The sequence below is a fragment of the Anastrepha ludens genome, chromosome 4 (genome assembly GCF_028408465.1).
Source record: "Anastrepha ludens isolate Willacy chromosome 4, idAnaLude1.1, whole genome shotgun sequence".
NCBI lineage: Eukaryota > Metazoa > Arthropoda > Insecta > Diptera > Tephritidae > Anastrepha > Anastrepha ludens.
Genome location: NC_071500.1, coordinates 111958104 through 111969866, shown reverse-complemented (window position 1 = coordinate 111969866; position 11763 = coordinate 111958104).

The window sequence follows — 11763 nt, the reverse complement described above, 5'->3', positions numbered from 1 at the left end:
AAGCCAATACCTAATATACTTTAGCAGTTTTTGCGGTGGTTAGTAGCTTACACCACAACTTTCGCCCTCATTAACCAGTCCTGTAACAAAAATTTCAAACTAGGCCGGCCTAATTCCTTCGAAAGAGCATCTTGCGTAGGTCAATTGCTAGACGGGCTCGACAACCTCACTTTACAGGACGAACAATGCCACTGCAATAACAACAACCGCCCCTCCACTTGAGTTCAAAGTTATATATTTTGCTTCACAAATGAAAAAAGTATTCATGTCGGCAGAACTGTAAAACCAACTCGACTTATTCGAAAAAATCCGAGGCTGGTAATCTTTAGAATTAAAAAATAAAATCAGGGTGGCATAGATCTTCATTGCAAACATATCTGTAAAGGTGGATTGGTAGTAGATTAATGAAAATTATTTTATTATTAGACTGGGTATCTTTTTAACTTGGCTCGCTTCCTCCCACATTTTTCGTATGCCTTGATGCTCTCAAAATAATATGATTTCTCGTGGCTCAAAATAAAAGGGTGGTTTTTTGTCGATGAAGTTTTCATGCGACACATAACTCTTATCACCAAGCCAATCTTTTGAAACTTCGAAATGGAAAACAATCGCAGAGGATTAAATCTAAAGGATATTTTAGATGAGCGAGTTATTCGTATCCTAGCTCAAGCAGTTGTGCCAATGCGGCTGCGGACTTGTTGGCATTGTTCTGGAAACTTTTTCCTCGCCAAATGCATGCGTTTGTACTTCAAACCGACGACGAATGGATTCAACAGTTCGAAAAATTAGAGCTGGTACTAATTCTTTTCATAATTGCGATTTAATGCAGCAAGAAAAACTGTCGCCATATCTTTATTGGCCAACAGACCCATCTTGGCTTTGATCGACTTTGATTCACCAGTAGAATTGCATTGCCTTTCGACTGTTTCTTGGACTTTAGTGTGTTGCGATGAATCCGAAACTGTTTTAGATTGCTGATCATTGATCTATAGTATTTGAAAGCCCCTAGCACGGTGAAAAATAAATCAGAAGGTGTGGCCAATGTCAAACCGTTAAGCGGCTCTCAGCGAATTTGAAAGAATCAGCGGATTGGTTGACGTAACCCGGGTCCAGCGATTTGTTTACGAAAAAACTGCGATTCTATTGGTGATGTACGAAAAAAAATCAACACAATGTCCCTTCATTGCCATCTGAACAATAACTGATTGGATGAGTGTGTGAATAATATATATGTGAAATGATGGTGCAGATTTCGGTTGCCATATAACGTGGCAGCTGAAGTTCCCCTCACAATTTTCTTTTACACCATAGTACAATTCTTCTGCCAAATACCCAGTGAAGTGGCAGTCGAAGTTACTCTTATTCTTCTTAATTGGCGCGATAACCGCTTGCGCGATTTTGGCCCAGTTTAACAAAGCGCGCCAGTCGTTCCTTTCTCGTGCTAACCGGCGCCAATTGGACACTCCAAGTGGAGTCAAGTCCTTCTCCACCTGATCTTTCCAACGCAAAGGAGGCCTTCCTCTTCCTCTGTTACCACCAGCTGGTATCGTATCGAATACTTTCAGAGCCGGAGCGCTTGTATCCATTCGGATGGCATGACCCAGTCAACGTAGTTACTCTTAGAATTTTGTTTTTCACCGTAGCTGAAGGTCAAACGTGGTAATCTATAATTTTTGGCCTCTAGTACCTTCAAGTTCTCACACCTTCATCCACGAATCGTCTAAATTTAAACCGTGGGTTTTAGCGGCAACCAGACTTTCCATGACATCGAATACTTTTGAAGGTTTTTTTTTTATTTAAGGGTTGTGCTTTTCGCACAAAAAACGGAACTCTTTTTTCCACTTTCATAAAAATTCTCGAAGGTATCTGTTTTAAATGCCTATTAAACTAAATTTTTTTGGCAGATCAGTTAGAGAATTAGAGTGCTTGAAGGACGCTTCTTAACAACCAAAATACTCGATTTGAGTTTGACACGCCATTTGCTCTAATTTTAAGAGGCTTACTGAACCAGTCTTGTGTCTATGCACGTAAAAGTGATAAGGGTAACTTTATTAAACTGCAAAACCTCACTCCGTCCACAGAGGCAAATGCAGCAAATACACAGGGCAAATGTTTTAATGCGGGAGAGAGGTTTGGGCAGGCGATTGTTGAAACATACTCGTATACACACACACATAACATATTTACGCACTCGTCAGACTGGTTCTTTCAACCAAACTATTGCCAAAACCTTGTCGAGCCCACAAATGAGTCGATTTTGCGGCGAAAGCATTGGGAAAGAGTATAGGTTAGCTGGTAAACACACATTGATTGTAAAAGGCAGCAACTCAGATGGAAGGCAGCCGGTAGGCCTCCATGATACGCGCACATAAGTCAAACAATCTAAGTAAACTAGAAAACATAAGGCCATGCAGAGTGTAATGAAGCAGCTGAAAATAGTCAACTAGGCGTGCAAGACTGCTTATTTATGCTTCGACACGCGCGGAAAATTAATTTCGCAACCTTGAAAGAACATAACTACGATGCCGAGGTGGAAAAGCTAGGCAATAAATGGCGAACAGCAGGTAAGAAACGGGAAAAAGTACAACACGCAGCAGTGGTTGGTGCAGTAGTCCAACTTTGATTGTACAAGCGCTTAAGCTTGATGGGCGTATCTGGCGAGACAGGTTGGATTTCTAGGGAATCGCGGCCTCGCTTAAATTTGATTTATTCATTAGCATCTGTATTGCTTCGCACAAAGTGTTGCTCACTTGAAAAGTAAGAGTGAGTATTTGTTGGTGCAGAAAACATACCTACGAGCGAGCAATTGCGGCTGCTGCCACCTGCATACGCGCGCGCTCCCATTGCAAACTCCCCACAGTAGTGTTGAATCGAGTGTAGCTTTTTCTGCACATGTAGCTGTACGCAAATACACGTGACAAGCAAACACAGCAGGCAAACAGATCTGCAGCAAGCAGTATTATGCCACTAATATACTTAATATCCTTGGTGGCGCTCATATGCGTTGTTGTGGAAAAAAATTTATATAATTTGTCGATTTGATGTCACGTGGACTTGCGGTAAGCTTATTATATTTCCATTTCCCGTTCAACTGTGCGCCAGAATTCATATGCACTGCCTACAACTATACTTGATGAATTTGTGGCTGACGTGTTTGCTCTGGATATCCTTGTAGCGCACACATGCACATGGCTGGGTGTGTTGGTAGGTGTATGTATCGAGCAATCTCGCCATGTCTGCATTGGTTGTCTGCATAAATGGTTGCACAATTATGTTTCGGGTGAAATGGTAATTGTGTAATATCATCTACCGACTACTGTGCACGAGGATGCCATCGTTTTCGACGTTAGCTGTTGAACTGTAAAAACCTTATTTCGGTTTACGTAAATTATTGCAATTTTAAAAAAAATATTCTTTATGGTTTTTAAGGGGGTAGTATGGTATTTTTTTTTTTTCATTTTTTTTTTTTTTTTTTTTTTAAATTATTCTATAACATCTTAAGATTATTGTGTGAAAGTTTGAAGTGCATTAGAGTAAAATTGACAAAGACACAAAGGATTAAGTATCTACCTCTCCAACCGGATTTCCCGCTGTAAAAATCTTCAGAAATCTTTAAACGCGTTTTTCTCACACTTGCCTTTTTTACGGTCGGTGTCCACTGTAGATTCATATCTACTGCACCGATTCTTTTCAAATTTGGTTTTTTTGTTTCTTTACTTTATTCACGAGGTAATGACGTCGAGTTTTTTTTTTTTTTAATTTTGTCATATTTTAAAACAACAAAGTTTTCAAGTTTTTTTTATGAAAAATCGGTGTTTTGACTTCAAAGCGCTTTAAAAAATTAAAAAAAAAAAAAAAAAAAAAAAAAAAATTCGACGTTGTTACCTGCGAAACTTTAATAGCTGATGAAATCAATTTGGTTTTTTGACTTTAGTTGATCCAGTAATGAGTTCTGAGGGACACCGCAATAAAACTTTTTTATGAGACGTCCGCGAAGATTCGCTGCCACCAACTCATTTCTTCATAAAAATCAATGAAAATTTCACACAATATTTTTTAAATATGACTTTATAATGAAGTAATTTTAAAATTTTGAACAAATCAACTGTGTCGACAAAAAAAATTTCGAAAAATATGCTTGTTTTACACCGAATTAACCATACTACCCCCTTAATATAGTTTTATTGGTTTAATTGTTTAAGTTTTTTAATTATATTTTTATTTATTAGACATTTTTTTATTTTTGAGAAACTTTTATAAAAAGCAAATTCCTATTTTCTTATTACTTTAATTTTATGCAATTATGTTCTCTCCATTATTTTTTATTTTGAAAATTTTGTATGTAACGTAAAATTTTTTTTTTTTTTTTTGGACGTCAATTGTTTGAAAATCACTCGACTTCTTCGATTCAAACGAATGACAAGCACAAAGAAATAAGCCGATCTGGCTGAAACTTAGTGTGTGTTCTTCCAAATGATGCTACGAACTTACCTCTATATGCACCAGTAGTGCCACCTCTCTGACGCACGATTTACGTGTTTTGTCGTTAAGTTGCGTAAAAAAAAACTAATTCTGTTTTTGATTATTAAAATTTATTTATTTAATTCAACAAACTACTCCGATGAAAGGGAGGAACCAGACTAACTTTATTATTTTACTTCAGGTAAAATCAAAGCTTACATATGTATATATATTTGCTTACTCGGTACATTACAGTTTTGTTTTCTTACTTGCTAATTACATTGGTTTATGAAAAATACTTATTAATATTACATTTTCGTGTGGGAACGGAAATGCTGATTTGACAATATTTATTGTAAGCAGACAGTGAAGTTAGTTAATTTTGGGACGGTTGCAATTCTTGGAATTGCGACCGAAAAATAATTTTGATTTATAAATTTAATCGTAATTTCTGTAAACAAAACGGAAGTAGGTTTAGTATTACACTTTGTCTTTAATTATACTTGCAATGAATTCATCTATAGTGTTAGTGCTTGGTTTTATATATGTAACTTCTCCCTCCCTTAGATTAGAATTCTCCTGAATTCTTTTATTTAATTTTATTTTTATCTGTTTATGTTTAGTTAGAATTAACACAATTAAAATAAGTACTACAATTATTATAAAAAAATTACATCCATATGTTAATTTTGTATGATTATCTAACGCTTTAATATTCTTTACATTATTTTTTTGTTGTAATTCAATTTCTTGAAAGGATAATTTATGTGTAAAATTCTGATCTCTATTTGGATTTTCGATAATTTGTTTTTCTTTCATATTTTCGATAGTGTTTGAAAAATAATAGTCTTTAATTCTTATTGAACAGTTACTGAAATTTATTACATAATTTCCGTTTAACATAACTTTTTCGGAATTACAAGTTTCATTAACACTGACATTCATCGCATTCTTAATTATAATTGTGTCTATATCTAGTTGTATAATTTCAAAATCTTTGTTACTTACTAGTTGACAGTTATTTTTTATTATACAATGAGTGCTTAATTTTAAGTCTTTTAAATGCTTATTTTCTTCAAATCTATATGTTTTATTTTCAAACTCGAAGTTTTTTTCTACAATATAATAGCATCTATTTCGTTATTGTGAATATTGGGTAGTGGAACAATAGTTCTTAATTTAACAATTATGAAATTTTTAGGTATTTTTACTCCTAAAACTAAGTATGTCCCATTAACAAATGTTGTACCACACTGTATATATTTCAACTTATTATAATCGATATTGTATTTTTTAATTTCGTTACTGGTTAGAATACTTGGATGTACCAAATCATGTTTTGCAGAAATTACATTATCTTGCAAATGCTCTATTCTACTCTTTATTAGTTGTATATTACTTAATTGCTCCAAATATCTACTTTTATTATTTTCTATTTCTACAAACTTACTTATAGAATTTAGTTCTTCTTGCATTTTTTGTCTGTCATTTGTAATTACCATTTTTAAATGATTTATAGTTATATTAAAATAGTCATTAATTATATTATAATTTGTTGATTATTGTTGTTAACAATTTCATCAATATTGAACAACTGTTTTTGTATGTTTTGTCTGTCTTCGTCGTCCATAGTCCCAAATAATAATTTTTGTATGCTTCCCATTCCATTAATTAGTCCTCGTCTTTGCCTATTTTGTCTTGGCAATAATGTCAATAATTTATTTTTAGCGTCACTTAGTTCTAAATTAAGCATTTCTTTATTATCAATCCTCATTAATTTTATATTTTCTGTCATGTTGTCCAAAATGGTTTTGATATCATGCAAATTTATGATATGTAATATTATATCCGTCTCCTGAACTATTTCCTGACTATTGATATAAATGTCTACAAATACTTTTTGTTCTGTAATTCGTTTGGTATTCATTATTCCTTCAATCGGTTGTGTCCATAAGAGTATCGTCAGTATTGTCCATAGCTGTAAATTTAAGAGGCCGTTTGATGTTGCAATGATGCACTCTCTCTAATTTGGATTTTTTATATTTAGGTTGTTCTTTATGCCTAACTGCCTTGTAGTTCTTAATGAATCCTTCTTCCCTACTTTCGTTGTAATCTTCCCTAGATCTGTTTAATTTTTCAATTATTTTTCTTTTATTTTCCTCTAAATTCCTTTTCACTGTACCATTTTCAATTTTTCCCAAATGTACGTCACTAGGTGTGCATTTAATGCTTAAGTGGTGGGGCTCATTATAACTTCTAATTGCTTTTTGAATCAATTGTTTTATTGGAATATTTTTCTCTAATTTATATAATATCCTGAATTTTTCGGCTATTGTGTTATGCAAACGCTCTATGTCTGCATTACCCGTGTGACTGTTGGGTTTAGTTAGATGTAGTTCAATGTTCTCTTTTTCTAAAAATTCTTTTATTCGGATTGTGTTAAATTCATTGTCTGCCACTATTTTCTTTGGTTTTCCTATTTTGGCAAAATGATCTTCTAATTGCTCGATAAGAGTAACGTGGTTTCTATCGTTTAACGGGTATGCCGCCCCAAATTTAGAAAATTTGTCTATTACTGTTAGAAAATAATTCCTTTTCATTACATACGTGTCTATATGAACGATCTCATTTTTGTCTGAGGGTGTTTCTGTGACTAAAAATTTAGGTTTTATTGGTTTTCTATCGTACTTGACTTCTTGGCATATCTCGCATTGATTAATCACCAATTGAATTACCTCCATGAGTTTTGGATAGTAAATTTTATTCTTAAGTTGGTTATATGTTTCGATTATCCCTGAATGCATGCTTTCCCTAACGTGATACAATGATACTTGCTTGACTGCTTCTACTTCTGTTTCTATATCTCTAGCCCTTGTAGTACACTTAGTGAAATTAATTTGTTTGTCATTCGAATACATACTAATCAGTTTTTGTACTATGTTATAGCTTTGGTCGGTTAGTTCCGAAAATATTCCAATTTTTCCTTTTAAAATATATCTTCTGAAAATTTCTCCCATTTGTTCAAAATCACACTCTGCAATAAAAAGTATCCTTTTTCCGTGTATCTCTCTAAACTCTTCTGTTTTATTATTTGTAAGTATAATCTGAGTTCTATACTTGTTCACTATCTCTTCCTTAATTGCAAATATATCCTTGGCGATATATCCTTTCTTTGTATTTTGTGCATAAAAATTTCTTGAATCTATTCAATATGTCCCTTACTTCTCTATATTCCTGTGTATTCAAATGGTTCAATTGAATTCTGTCCCAGTCAAAGTCTGATCCTTCCAGTGTGTAAACTTGGATGTTTTTATATGGGTTTACTGTAAAATTTGTTATTCTATTATTGAAGGATATGGGACCATCCTCTAGATTTATTACTGTTTTAAAGCAGTTCATTAAATCAATGCCTATGATAAATTTGCATTTTCGTCCTTTCAATTTCGTCGCTTTCCACCTGACTTTCGCATTTTCATTTACGTTAAATTCTTTAGGTGCGTCTGTTAACACTTCATATCTTATTATATCCTTTCCATTTATTGTACTGATTTCAATTGGTTTTGTAAGTAATATTTTCTTGAATTCTTCCATATCATTGTCTATTAAACTTATGTTTGCACCGGTATCTATTAATGCATTATATTCTTTATTATTAATTGTTAACTTTACGAGGGGTAAGTAGCCTGAGGTTGTTCCCAAAAAAAATGGTTTTGATTATTAGGGGTTTGTTTAAATTGACCTCCGTCGCATTTACATTCTTTTAGTTGAGAATTTTCTATTACTTCATTTAACTTATAGTTTTGTACATCATTTCTGGATTCTATGGGTGCGTTTAGGTTTTGCCTAGGTTGTTCCAAGCGATTTTGGCTGAAACATGGCCTAGGGTGTCCTACCTGCCCGACCCTCTGGATATTGTGTATACCATAACGTTCTATATTATCAACGTCCATGGGTTCGTTTAGGTTTTGCCTAGGTTGATTCCATCTATTTTGATTGAAATTTGGCCTAGGGTGTCCTACCTGCCCGAAACGCTGGAAGTTGCCTGATGGGTTATTATCCCTATTATTTTGAATTCTAAATCGTCCTGAATTATTATAATTATCATTATTATTATTATTATTTCGTGCCTGTTCAGTATTCTGTCTAAAATAACTTTGTCCTACATAATTTCGTTGATAGTGTCCCTGGTTGTTATTGTTATTCTTGTTTTGAGGACGATTTTGCCTAAATATCCTGTCGTCATTAGTCTTAAATTTCCTGTATTCTGGCCTAATGCATGTATTTTCAAATCTCCTTTTGGTCAATATTTTTAATATGTCATTAATGTTTCGTTCTTCGTAGATTTTATCTAATAGAGTCCCTTGTGTCATTTCTTTAATTGTGTTTACAAGTAAACTATCTATATTCGACAAATCAATATAGTGATCATTCTGTACTTCAATTAGTAACTCACTCACCGAATTCACCTTTAAGTTTGCTATCATTCTGTATAGTTGATGTGGTTCTACGCTTGGCCTATACCTCAGTTTTAACGTCTCCTTGATCTGTTGCCAGTTGTCCGGGTTGGGGATGTTTATGATGGTATCTTTCGCCTGCCCCTGGATTATTTTGTAAAATATGGTTCGGACCGCTTCTTTTTTTAGATTTTCATCTTGTATGGTTGATAGCAGGTATTCGATGCTGCTGAAGAAGCTGTTGACCGTCACTTCTCCTGTACCGGTAAAAGTTGGCATGTGGTTTATCATCTTAAAAATGTTGTCTCTTTTGCCGTTGTCCTGTATTTGGTGTTGTTCCAGATTGTGCTGTTGTTGCTGTAACTGGTGTGTTTGCTGTTGTAGGTCTAGGTATGCTTGGCGTAAGCTTTCCAATTGCTGATCCTTTCTGGCCAGTTCTTCGGCCACGCTGACGGATGCAATGTGAGCCTGTTCTTCCATCCTTCTCCGTTTGTCGAATGTTTGTTGCCTCTTAGAATACAGTTTTAGAAAAAAAAATTATAGTGGTGTCTATTGTAAATATTCACTGCACTATAACAATTATTTTTTTTTATTTTTTTTTTATTTTAGTGGTGTATAAGTTGCAAAAATGTTCACTGCACTATTTTCTCGGTTTAGTGGTGTTCAAGTTGCCTAAATGTTCACTGCACTATTTTTTTTTTTTCTTTTTAGTGGTGTTCAAGTTGCCTAAATGTTCACTGCACTATTTTTTTTTTTCTTTTTAGTTTTAGTTAACGTTTAGTTATACCCTGGAGGGTCCGGTCAACTCCTGAGTTGGCTACGGATTCGCAGGATTAGGTTGGGTGTTTATAAAAAAAATTTTTTTTTTTTTATTTCCCGTATTTCGTTTCACTGGATCCTTTTTTTACTGTTTAAAGGATCCTACCGACTGCGCCATTTACGTGTTTTGCCGTTAAGTTGCGTAAAAAAAACTAATTCTGTTTTTGATTATTAAAATTTATTTATTTAATTCAACAAACTACTCCGATGAAAGGGAGGAACCAGACTAACTTTATTATTTTACTTCAGGTAAAATCAAAGCTTACATATGTATATATATTTGCTTACTCGGTACATTACAGTTTTGTTTTCTTACTTGCTAATTACATTGGTTTATGAAAAATACTTATTAATATTACATTTTCGTGTGGGAACGGAAATGCTGATTTGACAATATTTATTGTAATCTTGGAATTGCGACCGAAAAATAATTTTGATTTATTAATTTAATCGTAATTTCTGTAAACAAAACGGAAGTAGGTTTAGTATTACACTTTGTCTTTAATTATACTTGCAATGAATTCATCTATAGTGTTAGTGCTTGGTTTTATATATGTAACTCACGCACTTTTCATACAATCCTCATATTTTGGAGTTATCGTAAAAGCAATAAATTTCGCTAAATTTCAATTAATTGCAATAATTTTTTTGTATGAAAAGAAATTGAAAATTTATTATTTCTTAATCTTCTCAGTTCTAACATCGTTTAACAGCCTCTCTCTTTGTACCCGCATCATTTCCATTTTGACGCATTTCCAACAGCAATGAAAAATAAGTTAAAATTATAAAATAAACCCAGTACCTCTTTCTTGGCACAGTGTCAGCCTATGCGATAATATCAACATAACAACAATGCAACAAAAACAAGAAATGTAATGTGAATAAGTAATAGCTTACAATGCGCCAACAACTAAAGGCGCCAAGAAAGAATAACAAAAACTACAGCCAGTAGAAAAGCAGTCTTTGTTAAACCAACGATGTGAATTAGCAATCGAAGTGATTTAACTTTCGCCTAACAAACCTAAGCAGCAACAACGAAAAAATTGCCCGCCTGCCAATTTCGTTGCTGTCATCGGGCAACAAGCATAAATACATGCACACGTACAAGCATACACACACACATACATACATGCATCCATACGTACATTTAAGAGCCAAGAGTAGGCGGCAAGACTACATAACGAATCAAAAAATTAAAAAGCAAACAAATATACACAGGCGGTTGACAACAAGTTTACGAAACAGCAAAATGTTACAAAAATAGCTTGCATACATTCAGGCGTTATGGCAAACGGTACTATCCTCTGACCTACTGCTCGTTCGTCTTGGTCAAGTGCGACACCTACGCCCATTAATCATAAGATTCAGTGCACAACGCGGGGGAGGGCTCGATTTGCCGCCACCCTTATAGCAACAGCAATACAACAACAATAAAAATATGAATAGCAGAAAGAAAGAAAACACAAAAAAATATAAATCATAGCAACAGTAACTCCAACTAACTAACAGTAACTATAAAGGTGCCTCAAAGGAAATGAAGCGAACTACGTAGAGCGAAAAATCTTGACATTTGTCGCTTTTCACAGGATAAGTGCGTGCGTGCATGCGTGTGTGTATGTTTGTATGTGTAAATACGTGTGTATGTGTAGTATATCATAATGTGCTTCGTTGAATTTATCATTAGGCCGACAATTGGTGGACAATACAAAACCAAAACGAAAAAATTTAAAAGACAAATAGACGCAACAAAGCGTAAACCCACAAAAAGAGAAATAGCCCTGAAAGTAATAAATGCGTTGCGGACGATAAAGTATAAAGAAAGGTGAAAAGAAAACGTTAGTGAAATATGTGCAACTGGAATGGGCAGGTATTAAAATGTATTCGTGTATGTGACGAGGTTATAAGCCCGATTTGTGCGACGGGCAGCATAAAAGCGGCTCGCTCAGGGCAACCACACATCCGCCCCCAGCAGTTAATTCTTTTGTGGAAATGTGGAATACAAAAAATGCAGATATGCCTGTAACCATTA